The 21917-nt window shown below is 38.2% G+C and overlaps 1 protein-coding gene across 9 annotated transcripts in view; it reads left to right on the top strand.

The window, feature by feature from the left end:
• Positions 1–21917, top strand: part of SLC20A2 (solute carrier family 20 member 2) — a 101409-nt gene that overhangs the window by 14615 nt on the left and 64877 nt on the right. For 2 of the 9 annotated variants that reach the window (XM_072776651.1, XM_072776658.1), the window contains exon 1: positions 19222–19466. The exons of 6 other annotated variants lie outside the window; for them this stretch is intronic. The gene's annotated coding sequence lies outside the window, so the exon portion shown is untranslated. Of the gene's footprint in view, positions 1–19219; positions 19467–21917 lie in introns of those variants that run through there. One more of the 9 variants, XM_072776660.1, reaches the window with a different exon arrangement.

Here is a 21917-nt window from a genome sequence, read left to right as displayed (position 1 = left end):
CTTCATATTTTGCATAGCTGCATGGTATTCCATTTTAAGATGTACAATGATACATTTCACTAAAATCTGACTGATGGTAATCTGTGTATCAGATGTTTCACTGGTATCATCAATACTGTGATGAGAAGTCTTCAAAATCTATTTACAAAAGTAATATTTGATAATTACTCAGGAAAAATTGCTGTATTAAAGTGACTGCCACTTATAGCCTTATCTGAGGCAAATTTCTGAAGTATGAGCATTTTCACCTGGCCTATGGAGAACAGTGCTATACTTATTGTGATTGCCTCCCTGTTTTTTTTTTTTTTTTTAAGATTTTATTTATATCGAGAGAGAGAGAGGGAGAGCACAAATGGGGTGGGGGGTAGGCACACAGAGAGAAGCAGACTCCCCACTGAGCAGGGAATCTGATGTGGGGCTCGATCTCAGGACCCTGGGGTCATGCCCTGAGCTGAAGGCAGATGCATAACTAACTAAGCCTCTCAAGTGCCCTGATGGCAGGGGTGGCACCTCTGGTCCTAAAGAGCTGCTCTGAGATCACATCTTGTCTTCAGACACCTGTGCCTTCTCAGTGTAGAATCAGTTACTGCGACAATTAGCAAGATGAATCTAAACTCTGTTCAGAAGAACAGAACAGCATTCTCAGAGAGTAAAAAACTTAAGAACTAGAAGCAACCTTAGAAATAATGTTCCATCTCTGCATTTTAGAAATTGGGAACTGTAGTAACATGGAGTGAGGTGGTTTGTCTGGGATTTTGCCATAACAGAAGAGTCCAAGAACCTGAATTTCTGGGGCGCCTGGGTGACTCAGGTGGTTAGGTGTCCAAGTCTCAGTTTCAGCTCAGGTCATGATCTCAGGGTTGTGAGATCTGTACTGGGCATGGAATCAGCTTAAGACTCTTTTCCTTTCCCCTGCACATCTTCTCCACCCCCCACCTGCATTCTCTCTCCCTCTCTCAAAAAATTAACAACAAAAGAACCTGAATTTCTGCTTAGAATTCCTTGTTACATGAGTATATTTTATATCCTATTGCAAGGATATACACAGTTTTTATGTTGGAAAATTTCAAACATGTACCAAAGAAAAGATAGAATAATTCATCCCCATATCCCCATATCTCAGCTTTACTTGCCAGTTTGTGGCCAGTGTTGTTTAAACTCCCATCCACTGCCCCCACCTCCCTATTATTTTAAAGCATATCTCAGGGGCAGCCCTGGTGGTGCAGCAGTTTAGTGCTGCCTTCAGCCCAGGGCATTATCCTGGAGTCCCGGGATCGAGTCCCACGTCAGGCTCCCTGCCTAGAGCCTGCTTCTCCCTCTGCTTGTGTCTCTGCCTCTCTCTCTCTCTCTCTCTGTCTGTCTCTCATGAATGAATAAATAAAATCTTAAAAAAAAATAAAGCATATCTCAGATATTATTCATCTGTAAACATTTCAATATGTTCAAGAAATCTTTTTCAAAACACAACGGCAATACCATTATCATACCTTAAAAATGTTTCTATTGAAGGATATTTAGTTGTAAGAACTTAAAAATTTTATATTCACCATGGATTAGAATCTGGCATTACTGAAAATAGGTTTCCTTGGTATGATCCCCCAAAATTAAAGTGAGATTTTTTTTAAAAAAGATTTATTTATTTTAGAGAGAACACACAAGCATGTGCAAGCATGGGGAGAGGCAGAGGGAGAGGGAAAAGTGGGCTCCCCGTTGAGCATGAAGCCCAATGTGGGTCTCAGTCCCACAACCCCAAGATAATGACCTGAACCAAAATCAAGAGTGGGATGCTTAACTGGTGCCCCTAGAGAGATTTTAATGTATGTCTGTACACCCTACAAAATGGCCTAGGTTATGACTTTTATAAAAAACGTAGTAGGGTTTAACTGGAAAAAATAAGTTACTCTCTCATGAGATTTCTTTAGAGCCCAGAAATCCATAAAGAATGTATGATAGATATCCCCCAATTGTACACATTTGCTTTTTGGCCCTTCTTTACTCTTTATCTGTGCATGGGAAAGAAATGCCAAGGATAAAATCTTTTTCAGATTTTATCATATTAACTGAAGCCATGGATAAGAATATAGTGGTATGGCCATTCTGTTCCACATCTGCTGTAGAGAGATTTTTGAATGTCGAGTAAAATTCCTGTGTATTACTTCCTGAATTAGGAGTTTACAAAGCTTCTAAGAGAACCACCGTGTTGACATCATCACTGCACTTTCACTTGCTTTTAAGAAGGTAATTTAAGAGGAAAGAGAACCTTTTATATTAGAGATGATCCTACAGGCAGAACCAACTGCAATCATCTATTTACTTTGAGCAGCACACTAAGTGGAATTACTTGACTGTCTACAATTTAAAAAGATGGCTAATACTCCCAATATTTTATTTTTTATTTTTTTCCAATATTTTAAATACCATATTTTCTTGGGGTTTCACTGATCTTTAAAATTAAAATTGCAGTGTTATTTTCCTCTAGAAAGACAGCCCTGTCTCAGAGGCTTTACAACCGGAATAGGAAACTTCCTCTTAAATACCCATTTACTTGCATTGAATTTATCCTAGAATGGCTTCTGAATTTGATGTGCTGTGAAAATATGCAGTGTTCTAAATTGAAGATGGAATGAAAAAGAGGGCTGAAATTTTCCTTCTGCTTTTTCTAAGCCAGACTGAAACCAATCCTAACAGCATAATTTTATTTAAAACTATTTTATTGGTAATAAATACTCATGTTGCTAGCCCATATTGTTTATTATATGCAGATTCATATTTTATTCTAACCTAATTTAAACTTTTCTGCCTTGCATTTGACAGTGTTATAGCCTTTGCATTTTCTTTCGTGAACAGGCTTTGTTATAGTCAATCCGTTTAATTTTCTTTCCATTTTGAGTGCTCTATTTGTCTTACTTCTGAATTTTGGCCTACTTTATCTACTTGTTTTCATTCCGTGCACATTTTTAAAGAAGAGAAAGCATTGTTACTTTTCTTCTCATTTCTAAGCAAAAGTTGAAAGATTAATAAAAAATAACCAGTTTCAAATACATCTGGTCAAATGCATGATTCAGTTTTCCTAGGCTAATGTGTGTTACAGAATTTAAGTTCTTGGAGGACATAGTAGTCAGCATCCTGTGCTGTGGTTTACCATAGCATTTTATCTACTCTGTCTGTTTTAAGCTACTTAATAAACCTCTTCTTGATACATAAAGGATATTTTTTTCTTAAAATCCTCTTTGCTTTGAAATGGTCTTTTCTTGACATCTTTGCTACTTGTCAGCATGTGATCTTAAATGGATTTCTTATCTTCCGGTTTTCTCATCTGAGAAGTGAGGATATTAATCAGCAGTTACCTCATTGGATTGTTGAGTTAAATGAGATAAGCTGTGGTGCCTGGCACATAATAAATACTCCAAAGTTACTATTTAAGCCATCCTTTTCTTTCCAGCCATCCTTATTATATCTTTCTCCCTTATTTGTTTATGTCTTCACTTCGATTAGGGAAAATGGTGTACATATCTTAAATAAGTGACCACCTTTACATTTTCCTTGAACTTTTACTCTTTTCCTCAAACTTGTAAGAAAGCTTTTAGTTTCGAATGATTACAGATTGATAGGAAATTGCAAAAATACAGAGAGGTACCATTTTCCCCCAAAGGTAGCTCTAGTACAAGATCAAAACCAGAAAATTGACACTGGTGCCTCCAGAGCTTATATTTATTTAGGTTTCTGCAGTTTTACATGCACTCATTTTTGTGTGTGTGGTGTGTATAGTTTTGTGCAGTTCGATCACATGTGTGTTAGTGTAACCACCATCATAATCAAGAAACAGGAGATTGTATCCCTGACCCATCAAACAACCCTTGGTTTCCTCTTGCTCTCCTTTAGAATTTCCTTAAACCCTTGGAGTCATGCTACATGTGATCTTTAGAGATTGGCTTGTTTTACTCAGCCAAATGCTTGTGAGAGCCATTCAAGTTATTGTGTTGTGTTTTATTGCTGAGTTCTGTTCCATGGTGAGGATGCACCACAGTTTAATGATTTGTCCAGTAGAAGGAAATTTGGGTTGTTTACAGTTCTGGGTTATTACGAATAAAGCTGCTGTGAACATTTGTCTACAGGTGTTCTGTATAGATGTAAGTTTTCATTTCACTGGGATAAATGGTTAGGAGTATAGTTCCTGGATCAGAACTTTTTCAATGGACCACTGTAAACTTCTTTGAAAATATATACTAATGTCACATGCAGATATAGAAAAGCAGTTATTTCGTATGCCAGCCATTATAAATAATATACAGTGTCCTTTGTTTTAAAATATGTTTCTGTAAAATTTGCAGCATCAGTCCAAAGTATTGAATCCTGTCTTTTTGTACTGTAATATATTTTTTAATTTTAATTTTTTAATTTAAACTCCTCAGTTAATTAACATACAGTGTATTATTAGTTTGGGGTCTTTTTGTACTGTAAAACAATATGTACTAAATAAATATTTCATTTTGTTAATGAATCCCCTTTCATATTGTATTGACATTTTTCTTTGGTATATTACTGTTTTCAGATACTAAGTTCGAGTGGGGGAGATACTTCAAGTAACATTTTTTCTCTTTATCAATTCTTTGCAATGCGGTAGATGTTGAAATTTTGAAATACTTGTAAAGGCGAGCATGAAATTTCAAGAAGTCCATTAATTAATATCCAGAAATATTTCAAATAGTAATGTTGGACTTTCGTTTACCAACATAATGTTTAAAGTCTAAAGATGTTTTGTAAATTCATTGTCTCCAAGGTTAGTAATAAACGATGTCATTACTAAGGCGAAGAAGCTACAAATACTGTTGATATGTGAAGAGCTCCTAATGAGAATACATTATTGAAGTTGGGCATCAAAAGTCAGCAGAAGGACAATATAAATTATGTGTGGTGGATAGATATTAACTGGTTGATCAGTTTTGGCTTTCCCAAATAGATCTAATAGCCTTAAAATAACTGAGAAAGGGAAAGCTCTGTAAAACTTGATAGAAGGAAAGAAAATGAAATGTAGAAAACAGTGATTCTCAACTCTGCTCATTAGAATAATCTAGAAAACCTTTAAAGTGAAACAAGCACCTTTCCCTGAGCCAGTTAAATAGACTCTGGAAGTGGTGCCAGGCATTGGTATTTTTAAAATGTTTCCAGGTAGTTTTAATGTTTAGCCAATGTTGAGAACCACTAATCCAACAGGAATGGCTTCCGTGCTCATATTTCTTTACCTTAAAATTTGATAGTGTTTGTGCTGCAAGCATCCCTCTCTTATGTATTGGACTAATGTGGGTGCCACATACCTTTTTTATGGCTCTGTGGAGATACCAGTTTTCCTAAGGAGGGGGACCACACTTGTGAATTGTGGACACACTGAAACTGTAACACAACTTTAACATATGTAAGAGAAGGGTGCCTATGTTTGGAATGAAATACCCCAAACAGTGAGTCATTGAGAAGTTGAAAGGAAACTAGGTTTCACCTGGGGGCGTATTATGGGTGGGACACTTGTGGGGAAATTGGGCATTTAGAAAATCTGCATGGGATGTTGGGGTGAGAGGTCTGTTTTTATTGATAGATCCTATTGTCAAGCCTTATTTAGATTTTCTTTTTTTCTTTTAATCTTTACTTGGCAAAAGTAATATTTACTTGTAGGAAGTGAGAGTGTGCAAAGATGAATACAGGTAAGAAGAATCAATCCTCCACCAATGTTCACAGCCCAGTGTGAATTCTTCTATACCTTTCTCTATATTTGTAAAAGTATGTTTAACAACAGGTTTATGAGTTTTTTGCTTTTAAAACAGGGTCATACTCTATACATTATTATGAAGTATTTCTTCCTTAAAATATCACGGATGTTTCTTTAGCTCAATATAGATCTAACTCTTGTTTTCAAAAAAATGAATGACATTTTCAGCATGCCATAATTTATTGAGCAAATCCATTTGCCTGTGAATGGACATTCAGAATGTTCTCTCTCTCTCTCTTAATTTACCACAAACAAGGGTGTGTCTTTGCGTATATAAGCTTAGATACTGTTGTTTTTGTTTTTAAAGTATTCTTATAATCCATGGTTTGGTTTCGGTCAGATTTCTTAGTTTCTGGATACTTACTTTGATACTGAGAAATAGCTAATAATGTCAATTGGTTTCCAGTTAATTGGTTCCTGGGTATTAAGTTGGGCATTAGATAGGACAGTGGATCAGAAATTTTATTTTAGAAATGAATATTAGTAAACCTAGTGACCAGAAATGTTTTTCATAGGTCCTAGAATCCCTCAGGTAGAGCTCCGTAATGGGAGGTCAACAGATGGGCTTCACAGGGGTCCATGAACCATCTGATATTGATTGAAAAATTGTGTATAAACTGTACATTTTATAGTTATATCATATTTTCAAGGGTTCTTTATTGCCCCTCAGCATGTTAAAAATTGGTATTAACAGGTGTCAGAGAGTAGTACATAGTCTACAGAATCTGTAAAGTACTGAGTTGCCCTTGAGAGCTCATTTTTAATCACAGTGTCTTCTTAAAGATCTAGATTGAAATAAGTTTCTAATTTTCAGATGACGTAAGCCTAGGAGAGAAGGCTCATGCCATAGCTAGCGGGACTCCAGACTCAGAATAACACAAATAGTTCATAATAACCTTCTAAAATCAGCAAGATGAAAGATAATAAGGATAAACATCAGGAGCCAAGGAACGCTCAGGCATGGAGGGCAATCTCCGATGTACCTAAGATGAGAAAGAGCTGCTCGTTGATTTGCCTTCAGGCTGGTGTGAGCTGTCTCCGCCATGGGGCTCTTGCAAATATGAGCAAGTCAGACCACTTTTGATGCGTCCTGTTTGCATCTGAAAACGACATTTGAGGTGGGATGCAAACAAAGAAGGGAGACAAGTATAGTAGTGGATTGAGTCACACAAGTATAGTAGTGGATTGAGTCACGTGAGGAACCACTGCCAGAGGAGTTTGGTTGTTGGATCTGAAGGAAAAGTTATAAAAGAACAATGGTGGCAACCCTTGTAGGTTAAGGAACCGGAAGACAAGAGAATATGCCCAGTAAATGTTTGAATGAATGAATGGATGGATGAATGAATGAAAATTACAGGCAGAGGATTCTGACTTGACCTAAGCTCTGGTACAAGTTATCCAGTAGTGGTCTGGGCTACTTTAGAAAGCAGTGAGTTCCACGCGGAGCCCTTCAGTCCCAGTGGTGGTTGGCTGGGGTCGGGCCATAAAAGGTGTCCTGGTTCTTCATGACAGACTGTAGAACAGGACTTCAAAACTCTGTTAATTGGAATTTTATATTTCTCTTAGGTACTTTAATTCTAAAACAAGAGCCAATTTCCAGGTAATATTGTAGGCTCTTTAAAAGTACTTTTATAGAAGGAGTGTTTTTGACTCAGACTCCATGATTGTCCATATAGGTGCTGCCATGTTGAACTCTGATAGGTTTTTATCTGAAACCATGACATAGGAGTTACTCTGTTGTTAAGCCTGAAGCAGCTAGTCTAGAGTTGTAGAGGGAGTGTAGTTGAAGATTTTATTTTTGTGACTTTAAAGAGAAGAAAAACCACATTCTTTTCAAACTTCAAAAAGAGTAAAAAAATAAAAAGGAAATTTCACCACTTCCCGTGACCTCAGGAAACAGGCACAGTATCTCCATTAGACTAATTGTCTGAATTCTGACTCAGATAATAGTAACACACCAGAGAATTGGTGTCCTGCTATATCATTTACATAGGTTTGCTCCTCAGTGTGTATATTGCCCTGCGAAAATGGATCTCTATTATTTTGTTTAAGTGGATTAATACAGAGATATCTCTTATTACCCCTCAAATAGTCAATATAAAAGACGTTTAGGTTATAGAAATGGATAAATATCATCCACATTTTATTTTATTTTTTTAATTTTTTAAAAAGATTTTATTTATTCATGAGAAACACACAGACACAGGCAGAGGGAGAAGCAGGCTCCATGCAGGGAGCCTGATGTGGGACTCGATCCTGGGTCTCCAGGATCAGGCCCTGGGCCGAAGGCGGTGCTAAACCACTGAGCCACCTGGGCTGCCCCACATTTTTTTTTCTACAAAGCTTTTTAAAATAAATAAACCCTGTGTATCCCACTAGCAATTTTAAAAGAGGTTGGAGGCTACTGCCATGTAGGACACCATGGTTTACACTTATTTTTATAGGCCCTAGAAATTTAGGTCAGGGGTTAAGGTGGGCTCCACCATTCAGTGGCTGTGGGGCCTCGACTTCCATGTCTGCTTCCCACTCGCAAAGGATAGATACTGATGGTGCTTAGAGCATCATGACAAGCATGGTTCTGGGTGCATCAGGAAAACTTCGTACCCGTTCTGTTCCTGTCTCTTCTGCTCTCACCTCGTGATCTCCTTTCTGTTTTTCCCAATTCAGCAGATACTGTCATCTGTATGTCTTGTACTGTCTTGACATAGCACATCTAAAATTTATTCTTTTGTATCCCTACTCCACCCCTTCCTCTTCTCAGGCTACAGGATAACGGACGGACTTGTGAGCATGACCCTTCAGGCCTCAGCCACCCTGTGCTCATCCGCCTTGCCAGCCTGGTCTTCTGCCTTCTGTCCTATTCGTAGCCCATCCTACTCTATCCTCCTGTCTCTCTTTCATCCATGGGTATCACTTACCAGAAGTAGCACTGAAGGAGGCTAACACCGCAAGCTCTGGAGTCCTATTGTCTTGGATTAAATTCCAGCTCTACCACTATTGCCATGTGGCGTTGGACAAGTACTTATTTCCTGTCTCTGAATCTGTTTCTTCAATTAGAAAATCAATACGGTAGCAATCTGCCTTAGAGAATAGGGAAAATTCCTTGAGATGCATACATGTTAGTACTCAGGATGATTGCTGATGGGTGAGTGCACAATATGCATTTCTTATTTATAACTCAGACTAGAAGTGGTGATGTCATCCTTAATTCTTCTTCTCTTCCTTCACCTAAGTGTCCGACCTCAGGAGTCTTTCCTCTTTCTCATCACTGGTTTTAGGTCAGGGTTTTTAATTTGAATTTAGCGTACTTAAAGAAGTTCATAATCCCTTGAAATTACATGTACATCTTTTGACATATGTGTGCTTTCCCCAAGGAGAGGGCCTTTAGCCTTTATCATTGACTTTCACATAGGTCAGTGACCCACAAAAATTACTAACTACTGACTTCAATTCTTATCTCTAGCCTGTATCCAGCAGCATATACACTGACATTCGTCCTCTAGTCTCTGTGCCTGTAATCTCTTCACACTGATGCCCAGTTAACTTTTTTTTTTTTTTTTTAACGATTTTACATCACCATCCTGCTTACACGGTTGTGTTGACTCCCTGTTGCCCACAGCAGTGGTTCTCCCCACAGACCACATACAAGAATCACATGGGAAGCTTTTAAAAATTACCCAGAACCCATCCTAGATCAGTTCATTGAAACGGACAAATACCTGGCATCAATATTTTGTTTTAAAGCTTCCCAGGAGATTTTAATGTGCAGCCAGACTTAAGAGCTTCAGGCTACAGGATAATGGACGGACTTGTGAGCATGGCCCTTCAGGCCCCAGCCACCCCATGCTCATCCGCCTTGCCGGCCTGGTCTTCTGCCTTCTCTCCTGTTCATAGCCCATCACTGGCTCTCTGGATATGTACTACTGCTTTTCCCAGAACAGCCTTTGTGGTTTCCTCCCCCTGGGCTTTTGCCTGTACTGCTCACTCTGCCTCAGATAACTTTCACCCTTGCTCTGCCGGGTCATTTTAATCATAAGACCTTCCCCCTACCCTCAAAGAGAATTGCAGTCCTACTTTCGTACAAACTTCTATTATAGGGCTTAAACTGTATTATAATTACTTGTCTATCCATCTTCCATGTTACACTGAATTCCTAGAAGGTAGGGTCCTTTTTTATTTCATTTCTCTAGTGTTGACATAGGTTTAAGAAACTCCCTGAAAGTCTAGTGAATGAGCAAATGAGTGAACAAACAGCAGCCTGCTTGGGAACCTGGAAATCCGTGCATTTGGGGAAAGGAAGTAAATATGGTATGCTAGCTGTGGTAAGGAATGCTCAGCAGAACTTTTATTCTCTACTGTTGCTCTTCCATGCCCTTTATAAGAATGAAAGATTCAAATCTTCCATTTGAAAGATTTCAATGAAATCTATATATGGTGTTTGTCATCTAGGACTTGGATAGTTGAGACCAGCTTTCAAAATATCTCCAAACACTATTGAACATTATCAAATGTAATAGCTTAAAGTTGTATCATGTTTGTCTCCTGAGACTCTCTAGGGATTTCTGAATGAGAGATGGCGAATCAACCATAATTATGATCATGGCAACTTTATTTTTCCCAGTGGATTATCCTAACTTAGTTACTGATTTAAAGATACCCTTATAAGGACACTTCTTCAGACATTATATGTTTCTAATTTTGATCTCACCCATGGCCTTTATGTTTATTGACTGCCTAGTCCTTCTGTTGGCTATTTTTAATACTTTTTTTCTCTGTGTGTCTCAGAATTGTCCAATACATTTTAAAGGACAGTAACTTAAACGTGATTTATTCTTCCTGTTTCTTCAGTGCCCAGGATTAATTTAATGGTGATTTCGGAAGAGATTACTTTAGTAAAAGATCAGAGACAGATTCTTTTGGATGTTTTTTGGAGAATGTCTTGGGTTGTTTATTTGCCTTTTATCTTAATTATTTTTCCTGAACACTGACCCACCACTACACTCATAGAAGAAGAGATGGCTTATTTAACACTTACACAAAGAACAGTGAGTACTAGTCTGATGTCATGAATTGGGTGTACATCGTTCTGATATGCTGTGTATAAACAACTAGAATACCCTTTGTCTAACTGGCTTCTTATTATTTTATAATCTTAACAGGCTTGAATAATAAGGACGAGATTGTTCTTATTCAAGATCAGAATGTCAGTTGGAATGAATTAAAATGCCCTTTTATGCTTCCATTCATCTTATTTAAAAAATATTTTCAAAAGCCTTAAAGAAATGTGGATCAAGAACCCTTCTTTTAAATATGTTCACATAAAAGAATCTCAATCTGTGAAACTAAAAAGAGTAATTTTTAGTCATTTTTAAGAGCATTTTTAGGAAGAGATGTGAGTCAAAGAATTGGGAAATTCACCCTTTCCTGGCAACTGGAAAGACAGGAAAATATAATGTCAAGAAAAAGAAGAAGCCAACCCTTACAATGACCACATTAAGGTCTAAAATGGATAATTGTCTATTATTTTACAGTCTACAATCAACCACAGATATCCTGGTACTGTTTGCCCACTCTTTTTTTGGTGAGCCAGGGCCTACAGAGGGGAGCTAGTCTCTGGTGTTTCTGAGAATGGCTTCTTGGATTATTATAATTACTAGGCTATTATAATTCTTAGAGCTGAGTTGTTAATCCTCTGGTTTTTTGCTGCTTTGAAAAGTGAGCACTCATTGGAGCACTGTTTTAAATGAACTATTTAGTGCTTAAAAGATATAATTATGTATGTCTGTCATTAAGAGACTTCCCCTGCCAGGGAAGAAACTAGCCACCTACTGGGTTCTTACAGCCGAGTGAAATTAGAATCTCTTATGAATATATCAACAAACCATATCCATTGACAGCAGAGCTATCAAAAGTTAGAGAATATATTTTTGATTTCCCAAGTCTCTTGGTAAATTGGTACCAAGTGTTGTGTCCTACCACACACTTGAGCATTTTCCCTTCAAACAAACCTTACAAATGCTCAGATACCCATGAAAACATATTTGAAATTATTAATAATAAAACAGTGGCCTGGGACTGTTACTATGAGGATCCTTTCATTCTTATCCTGCAAGTTCCCTGTTCATCCGAAATAAAATAGAGAGGGAACTTCAAAATCCAGAACCTCAACATATAAGTGATTTAACCTGGAATTCCCCTTCATTGTTACTTTATATACCTAAAAAAATATATATATAAATTGTATATAAACATATTTTACATATATAAATCTGTGCTGTGTACTATTCTGAGTGCTGTATGTGCATTAACTCATTTTCTCAACAATCCTTGGAAGTGGATTCTTGTCCTCATCTCACAGGTGGGTGGAGAGAATTCTGTTAGGTAACTTACCAATGGTCGCAAAGCTAGTAAACTTTGATTTGGATGATCTTAGCAATACAGCTCTGTGAAGTGGGTTCCTTACAAAGTCTTAAATCTCAAGTCAGAAAGTGGAGTAGCTCTTACTCTAAAACGATTCTTACATGCTTTTGAAGTCAGCTTGGTTGCCATGAAGCAGTGTGAAATGGAATAACAAAAATTAATATTTTTTGCTAATGTTCCAATAGCTTTTGGAGGTCAGTAGCTTGTTGCCTGATTCTTAATAGTTTTCTTATAATTGGACTAAATAAATGGAGAAGTGGGTGTTTATGATCAAGTTCAGCACAGCGCATTAATTCACATGGTGGTCACCAACACTAGAGTGGCAACAAAGTGTGATTTCTGATGGGTGAAATTTGCCTGCAAATTATCTGTGAGAAAGAGGTTTCTTTTTTTTTTTTTTTTTTTTTTATTTATTTATTTATGATAGAGAGAGAGAGAGAGAGGCAGAGACACAGGCGGAGGGAGAAGCAGGCTCCATGCACCGGGAGCCTGATGTGGGATTCGATCCCGGGTCTCCAGGATCGCGCCCTGGGCCAAAGGCAGGCGCCAAACCGCTGCGCCACCCAGGGATCCCGAGAAAGAGGTTTCTAAACAAATAAGTAGTATGAGATTGCAGAACATTTTTACTTATTTTGACATAGACTATTCTCAAGTACTTTTAGCAGTAATTTTTTTAGTATGTTTAACTATCTTTAGTACTTTCACCTTAAAAATGAACTCAGTTTAACATTTTGTTAATAGATTCAAGGAGTAAGACTGTGTAAAGTATTTTCAATGTGGATATATGCCTACCTTGAAGCCAAATTAGAGTAGTATTAGTAAGATTTTGTTAACCTACCTTTTGAAATACCTGTAGCTTTAAATCTAATGTTGTTTTTCCTAAGATCTCAAATTACAGTACATTTGTTTGCTGTTGTAGGTTAGCCTGAATACTACAAATTTTACAAATTTTAGAAGTTCAGATTGTACTTAATAAGCTTATGCTTATTTTTTTCATTTAAGGTGTATAAAGTAAGATTTGTTCAAATTTGGCAGCTGGGCTGTTTCTGTGTAGCACTTTCAAGCAGAGCATCTTCTATCAGCAAGCGCGGAAGTGCTGCCCCAAGAGAAAGGAGGAAACTCCTAGTTTCGAAGTAGAGGAGGGAGGGTCTCTGTTCTTTTAACTGAATGGAGGTTAATATTGGGGCACATGAAAACATGTCTGACCCTGTGCTCTGGAGTGATTCTTCATGTCCATACAAAGGGAAAACAATTCCCTTTTATCTTATATTCATGCACATTTGTCTATCTTCCTTGCTGTGTATGCATAAATACGTGAACTTATTCAATAAAATATGAAGCTCCAGTGTTTTTATGTGCTTTACAAACATAAACTTGTTTAATCTTCATAATAACCATATGAAGTGTGTATTACTATCCCCATTTTAAATATGGTGAAACTAAGGCACTGTTGCCCAAGGTCAATGACTACTGATGATAAAGCCAGAATTTGCACCCAGACGTATAGAGATGAATTCTGAATCCAGTCTATTCCCCAGATACACATCGTAGCTTCCATTTTTCTTTATTTATTTAGGTCATTGTTTCTGTGTAGTGTTCTTTCAACTCCTTTTGCTCTTAAAAGCTCACCAGCGTGCAAAGGCTCAATTCAGATGTCACTTCCTCCAAGATGCCTTTTTCGATTAACCTAACTGGAAGCCTCTAATTAGATTCCTAATGGAATGAAATTTTACCCGAGACACTTACTGATTACTCTCTTCTGTGGTAGAAAAACTTATATTTATTGTCATGTCTTATACCAGATGATAAGACTCTTGAAGGCAGAATTGTCACTCACACTATTTTCTGGCTAGCAGAAATTTTCTGGCTAGCCAGAAAATAGTATGGGCATCCTGACATTCATATAAATGTTGCAGATGCTTGGGAGTTTCGTGATGGCAGGAACCAGCTGTTCAACAAATGTTTGTTAAATGAATGACCATTAAGAATGTATGCAGAGGGTAAAATTACCCTGTGTTATTCTAAGATACTTTAAAAAATCAACTATGTTAAAAATAAGTATTCAAATAACAGCAGTAATAATACTACTTTTAAGTTCACAGTCCTGATGTAAATTATGTTACAAAATCATGCTGAATAGGGCTGTCTGGTTGGCTTAGTCTGTTCAGCATCTGACTCTTGATTTCGGCTTAGGTTATGATTTCAGGGTCTTGAGATTGAGCCCTGCTTCAGGCTCTGTGCTTGGTGGGGAGTCTACCTGAGGATTCCCTCCCTCTGCACCCCCACCTCGGCTTGTGCTTGCATGCTCTGTTTCTCAAATAAATAAATCTTAAAAAAAATAAAACCATGCTGAGTTAACCACATACCAAGGTTTTAAAAAGAACTGTCTTTAAGAGTTTGCTACTATGTATGTCCTTTTTTGTTTGTTTGTTTAGCTTACAAAAAAATAAATACTGAAGAGAAAATTTTTTTTCTTTTGAAGTTAGATTTTTCTGTTCATGTGTGGGTAAATTGGTACTCTATCCATTTCTGAAGTATTAAGACAGATTGAATAGCTATGAACTATGCCAATATAATCACTCATAAACTTAGGATGAAAGAATCATCTCTTTAGCATGTATGTGTAGTTGTAGCGTTGAAGCCCACATCTATTTGTTTCAAATTATAGGATGGAATAAATAGAGAACTTCGCATTTTAGCAGTTTTATAATCAGACCATATCACTGTTTGTTTTTAGTTCGATTAACATAATAGTTGCTATGACAAAGTAAATATAGTAATCAGAATTAGGAATTTTAAGAATAACACATCAATTAGTCTTAAAAGGTTTAATTTGGAGATATAGGGATGGAAGTTTACAGACTTTTTGAAGATATGTATATTAGTAAGATTTTGCTGTGTAACTAATCACCTAATACTAGTGACTTAACAAAATGAGCATATTTATGTCTTACAATTCCATAGGTCACCTAGGTGGTTCTTTTGGTTTGGGCTGGCCTGGCTGGTCTCTGCAATCAGCTGGCAGCTTGGCTGGGGCCACAGGGTCTAGCATGGCCTCCCTCACATATAGGTGGTTTTCATGCTGGCTGGTGTGGAGGCCTTGGCAGCAGATGGTGCATCGTTGTTCCATATGGTCTTCTTATCCTCAGTAGGCTAGCCAGGGCCTCTTCATGTAGTGTTCCAGGGGTTCCACGGTACAGCAAGAGAGGGCAAGCCCCAGTGGGTCAGCACTTTTCAAGTTTGCTCTTGTCCTGCTGGCCAAACCAGAGTCAGTGTGGAAAGGGACTACCCAAGGGTAGATACAGAGAAGCAAGAACAAATAGGGGGTCATTACTATAACAGGCTGCCAAGATGCAGAATTCATATGTACTTAGTATCCTTAAGCTCTGATGTGACTTTAGGCCAGCAGCATGAGGTGATCGGATAGAGAGCACACAAGCAGGCTGTCAAAGCTGCAGTTTTCAGAGAGAAAATTTATAGACTGTAGGTTCCCCTGAAATACTTAATAATCATTTGAGGCCCCTTTCAGCTTTTTATTCTTTGAAACTTTGAGCTATAAAAGTGGGGAGCGTCATCCTCCCTCAGTAAATATCTCAAACTGAGGTTCAGCAAGGGCCACACTGCTGGTAGAAGCAGTACGATTGTGATGGCTACAGTCCCATAGAGCTCCCGGGTGCTGGTGCGTGTGGCACCTCGCAGAGCTCTAAAACTGGCCCTTGAGGTAGGCCTTGTTTGTCACAGGTGAGGAAGCAGACCTGCAGAGGTCAGCTGCCTGAAGTCATACGACTGGTACATGGGAAGCTACATTTTGAACCTGGGTCTTTCTCACTCTGCAGCTACTTCTAAAGAATAATTGGATTATTAGTGGGTTGATCATGGGTTTTTCTTTTCCAGCCTGAAGGCTTTGAGTATTTTATGTCATTCCTGAAAAACTGGGAACTCTGGAGAAACAGGAGGGGTTCTTTTTCCCCCCTTTCTACTCTTTCTCTACTCTGCAACCTTCATTTGTTGGACCAAATACCCAGTTTAATTTGAAGATGATAAAAAGCTTAGAATGGAAATTTTACTGCTGGCTCCAAATGTAATTTTTAAATATTTCATGTCACCATGACTCTTCTAAGTTTCCAAAGTAAAATTCAGAATCCTGAGATATTCTAGAACATATATTTAAAATTTCATTAGAAAATAACCTTCATTTAAAAAACCAGCTGCCCCTCTCTCCTACCCTACCCCCATGTGTGCTCTCAGAACACCGTGCATACAACCATGTCTTCATACTTACCAGAATGTTGTTTGCGTAGGTGAGTCTGTTTTCCTCACCAGAATATGAGCTTCTTAAATGTAGAGCCCTGTCTGTCCTCTCTGTATCAGCAGCACCTAATCCTGAATGGGAGCATTCCAATATCTGCTGTGTGAATTTATAACTGAATTCCATGCCTGGGGAGGAATTATTTTCTTCTCCCTCCTTCAGGTTTGTTTGTCCTCCTTTGCTCCTGTCTTTCTTCTTTCTAGATTTTTCCTTCTCTTTCAAGCTGCCTCTGGTCTTCAGCTTTTCTCAGCTTCCTGTTTCTCCCACTAGCTCATTAGTCATTATTATATTCATTTCATGTTGAAATGATAGTATGTTGGGTATATTGAGTTCAATAAAACATTATTAAAATTAATTCCCCCTGTTATTTTTACTTTTTTAACCTTACTATGAGAAAGTTTAAAACCATAAATCTGGCTACTCTAGAGGGTTGATATAGCCAGGTGAATTCATTACAGCAAGTTCATAAAAACAGTTGTTTTGGGTTTTGTTTCAAGTGGATGGCTCTGTTGCACTAAAGATCCCATAGGTCACTGTCTTCCACTCACATAGTGCTGTTTCTGCTTCCTCCTCTACCACCAAAAATTCATGAGAACATATGGAGAGAATTTACCTTGCTTTTTACGATGCACACAGACTTTTCTCTACTGTCTTAAGTATGCCTGGAACAAAAGTACACTTGACTCTTAAATTATTTTCACTAATGAAAAGGAAGCAGCAGAGTGACTAATGTAAATTGGAGGATACACTATTTTCTTTGGAATGTTCTGGTTCTTCCATTTTAGAACAGGTGTGGCCACAGTTGAAAGACACAGTGGAGTCATGCTCAGCGTATTTGATACATGAGGAACTGGAAAACTGCTCAGCGTTTGGTGCCTTCCATATAATTGATGTAGGATTCATCGTATTGTTCCTCTGTGGTGCAAACTCCAGTGCCTAAGTAAAGTTGGTATATTTGCTTTTTTCTTTCTGGTTTAAGGAAGAAATAATGGTCTAGCTTAGCAACTCTTCCTTGGATCTGTGACATAATTGGATAATTGTGTCAAAAATAGCCTTACAACATCCTCTTTGGGCATTAAGAATTCCAGAATTGCTGTGGGTCACTAAGAATTCATTATTTTGATCGGAGGTTAGTCATCTTTGATTAGTGGCAACTTCTTTCCTTTTGGCATGGAGTGGGCAATTACCAACCTCCTCCAGGGACTTTGGGTTGGGGTGGTGGTGAGTGCACCATCAGCTACCATCTTGTGAGGCTGAAGCAAGTGCTGCTTACAGTTGGGCAGTGGGGGTGGAATCCTGGTTTAGCAGCTTAGCAGTTTTTGTAAACAACCGGTGGAGGAGGTGGGGGGATTGTGCTGGTAGGTTACCAGCTCATGCCTGTGGGAATCAACCTGTTTACCTTTGGGTATTTGTGCCATTGTGGATAGTGCTTCATAAGATCCATATTGTAGGATGCCTGCCTATTATAGAGAGTCAAGGAGCCAGCCTCTAGAGCACAGCCTTGGGATTTGGGAGTTGAGTAGAAAAAAAAAAAATCTCTTGAATTCTAAACTGACACATTTTAAAATCAGGGAAACAAACAGCTCTGAAAAGATCTATACAATAATAGGTAAATGGTCGATATGGAAGATGTGTCCTAGAGAGGTTAGGAGGGGGATGCGATAATCCAGCATTGATTTGGAGTAAAACTTTGGACAAGTTATTGAATTTCCCTGTTTTACCCATCTCTTTAAAAAAAGGCAGGGAGGGGGATAATATCTCCCAGAGGTGTTTGGAGATTTGATTGATGTGTATAATATGTTTTGATATCTTTTAGAAAATGACCAGTCAGACCAGAGTATGTCATCAGAACTCATATGTCTAAAACAAACTAATCTGAACCATCTTGAGTAGATGTTAAGCAGATAAAAGTTGTACGTATTAAGGAAGTGTTATCAAAGGAAAAGTTATCAAAGGAAAAGTTATCAAAGTGGCTTTGATAAAAGTTGTACGTATTAAGGAAGTGTGTATATATTGGAAAGAAAGTTCTGTGTTCCTTCGAATTTTCTTGTGAATATCAGGTGTGTGCTTGGGGTCTTTAGCTGTTAACTTGAGTTTCAACATGCTTTGTAGATGGCCAGCCACCTAGAGAGGACAACTTACCAGTTCCAGCCACCCAGGCAGTTAAATGCACTTCAAAGTGCCTCTCGCCAAGGACGATGCCTTTTGCAAATATTTGAGATGTTTGTTCTCATTTGTAATTTATTAATGAACCTGTACCCTCATGGCAACTCCTTGGGAGGTGGAAAAGACAAAGCCAGAAAGCAAGTAAATGATGTTAGTTCATTATATATCAAGAAAAAAGCTTTCATTGAAGGGAACTTGTTGGCAGACTTATTTGTATGTATATTTGATGCCTATTTAATTTAACATCGTACCACATCTAATCACACGATTGTAAAGAATCAGACAGAATGTCCTTTTACTTTGCCTTTTCTTGTGAGGAGTATACAGCACTGCCACCTTGTTGTCCAAGTTCTGTCTGATTTGAATGTGCTTAAATATCAAGAGAATGCCTGTTGTGAAAAAGAGCTTACTCTTCTCTTTGTCAGTACTTGCAAAAACAACTTAAAAGAAGTTAGTATTATTGGGCTGAATTCAGTAATTAGCATAATCATGATGCTATGTATTGTTCAGCAGAGCACGCCCCTTGGCCGAATTTCCCATTAAGAGGACACCAATGTTGTCCTAGTGAATAAATCCCGGCACACATGATGCAAATCAGCGAGTTCCTGCCTGCTGTGCCGGTGCGGTTAATTTTAGCCAGCGTTTGTTCTATGAGTTGTAAAACTGTTTACCCAAGTAGAAGTTAGTAAGCTGAAATGTGACTTCTCGGCCTAATGTGATAGGATATCTATTTTAGACTTCAGATTGTGTTTATGGTCCGGAGAGCGGTCTCCAGAAGAATTGCGGCTCAGATTTCCTTTGAAAGTGCTTGTAAGTAGTGGGTGGATTTTTAAGATTTCTCTTTGTTCTTTTCTCCTTAAATCTTCCTATAGTAATTTTTTAATCTCTTGGGGAAACTGGAAACTTTGAGGTGGGAGCTTCAGAGGATTCTAAGAATGGTGGCATAGGTTTTTCTTTACGTGTATCCTACTGCAAGGAACCTGTCTTACTTGGTTTTTCCAAGAGAGAGTGCTTGATTCTTACTGTTTTATCTTTGCAAAAGCAGTCTGTAGATTATCCCTTATTTTTATCTATTAGAATATTTGATTAATGGAATGGTTGTCTCATTGAGCTTTATTTCTTTTTTTATTTTTATTTTACTTATTTTTTTGAGCTTTATTTCTACGGTACCCTAACTCTTAGGGGAAAAAAAGTTGAAAGATTCCTGTTATACTTACTGTGTGACCTACAAGTTTATATAGAGAAATAATGGGAGTGTCATATAACTTTGTAAAATGTATAGATGGACAGTTTTAATTTTTTAGAGGATTATATATTTAAAAATAGACCCATATACCCCTAAAGAGAAGCACTTAAAAAATTAATTTAGGAAGAAGGTTCTCCAAAGTAATTGAAAGCATCCTCTGGAAGATAGTTACCAAAAAAAACCAAAGGTCATGAAATTTTTAAAATCTTAACTGCTCTTAATTTAACAGGTCATTGTCAACTTAAATGTAGACTGAAGAAAACTAAAGATTAATTAAACTTGAAGCAACCTTCTTAGTTTGAGATGTGTTTTAATTCTGAGTACACTGACTTCATGCCAAACAACATGCTTATAACAGAACTAGACAGGACATTTTTTAAATCAGTTAACACATAAATCACATGCCCTGTAGGAATATTGGTTTTACTGAAACAATTCTAATAAGTTGGGTGGTAGCTGCTCCCCAGGCATCCACGTCCAGATCAACTCTGTGAGCAGAGGGAGGCATTCCCTCAAATACCACTTTCCCATTTTGCAGGCTTTATTCAAAGACTTCTTTGTTATTATGTATAGTCTGATTTTTAAATCCAAATGACCTAAGGTGTCAACAATGAAAGGAAATGTTTCAGTGGTACATTTAGTAGGAAAAGAATGTAAGAAGGGAAAACAGAACTGAGTACTTGAGCTATTTTTAGAAAGAAACTCCTATTAAAACAAGTTTTTTTGTTGAGCAGAAGAGAAATTTGCAGTCCAGATTCATTGTAATTATAACAGAAAAGTCTATAATAATCGTCCTTAGCAGTAAAAGGGACTTTGTTCCAGTACTGGCTTCATAATACATACTTTCCTCCAAAGAAAGAAAAGAACCCGGGTCTTATTCTTACTTTTGATTGTCAGTGAGGCGCCATCAGCATCTCAGTGGAGTGTTTGTAAAGGTACACCCTTGCTAGTACTAGATGGTTTGCAAGCTGTTCTTCATTCCCTCCCTTGGAGTTTAGTCCTGTGGAAAAGAAGGGCTGTTCAAAACATAACCATTTTTAAATTTTGACAGAAAGAAGTTTCCATAGGTATTTTTACTAGAGGAAGCGTGTGTTCTAGGAGGAGTTGCTAAAATGCCATAAACAATTTCTGAGTGTTGGTTTTCGTGATTTATGTGCTGTGAGAGTGTGATATAGGTGAATAGAAGAGATCATTCTAATGATGTAAGCGCCAGTGTGGGAATTTCTTGTGTTTGCTGGGGCATTGATTCCCTTTACTCCTTATCTTGTGTGCCTGGTAAAGTGATACTGGTTATGGTTCCCTCATTAGTAGAGTCCCTGTGACTAGTTAGGACGTTGGTGTGACACATCACAGTGAGCTCAGCTCAGGGTCAAGAGGAGGTGTCCAGGTGCTGAGCAGCAGGGGCAGCTGTGGGGCTGCAGGAAGGGCCAAGCAGCCCATGGCCCCACACGTGTGCTGGGTACACCTGCAGTTGACTTTGTGTTTCTGTTCTTCAGTCCTGTTTAAGCTGTTTTCCCTGGGCCTGCCCTTGCCTCCTAGCCCTTTGCCTCTTAAAATAGAGACCCAGAGGCTCTGACAGATCCAGAGGGTCCTGATTGCAGCTGATTTATTTTACGGTTTCTCTGTTCTTAGAGAATTAGCCTTCTGCTCTGAAGCTTTAAGAGATTTTCAGGGAAGCAAAGAATCTTCTTTTTTGGGGGATCCCTTTCATTCACATGAAGTTTTTTTTTTTTTAAGATTTTATTTATTTATTCATGACAGACACGGTGTGTGGGGGGGGGGGGGGCGGGGCGTTGGGCAGAGACACAGGCAGAGGGAGAAGCAGGCTCCATGCAGGGAACCCGATATGGGATTCGATCCCCGGTCTCCAGGATCACACCCCGGGCTGAAGGCGGCGCTAAACCACTGAGCCACCGGGGCTGCCCCACATGAAGTTTTTAATATGTAGCTGGACTGACTGGTTATATGGGAACTTACATTATCTGACAGGTTGCCTTTTGGTTTGGAGCTGAACA

The sequence above is a fragment of the Canis lupus genome, chromosome 15, assembly GCF_048164855.1.
Source record: "Canis lupus baileyi chromosome 15, mCanLup2.hap1, whole genome shotgun sequence".
NCBI classification, from domain to species: Eukaryota; Metazoa; Chordata; class Mammalia; order Carnivora; family Canidae; genus Canis; species Canis lupus.
This window is presented reverse-complemented; position numbering and strand designations above follow the sequence as displayed.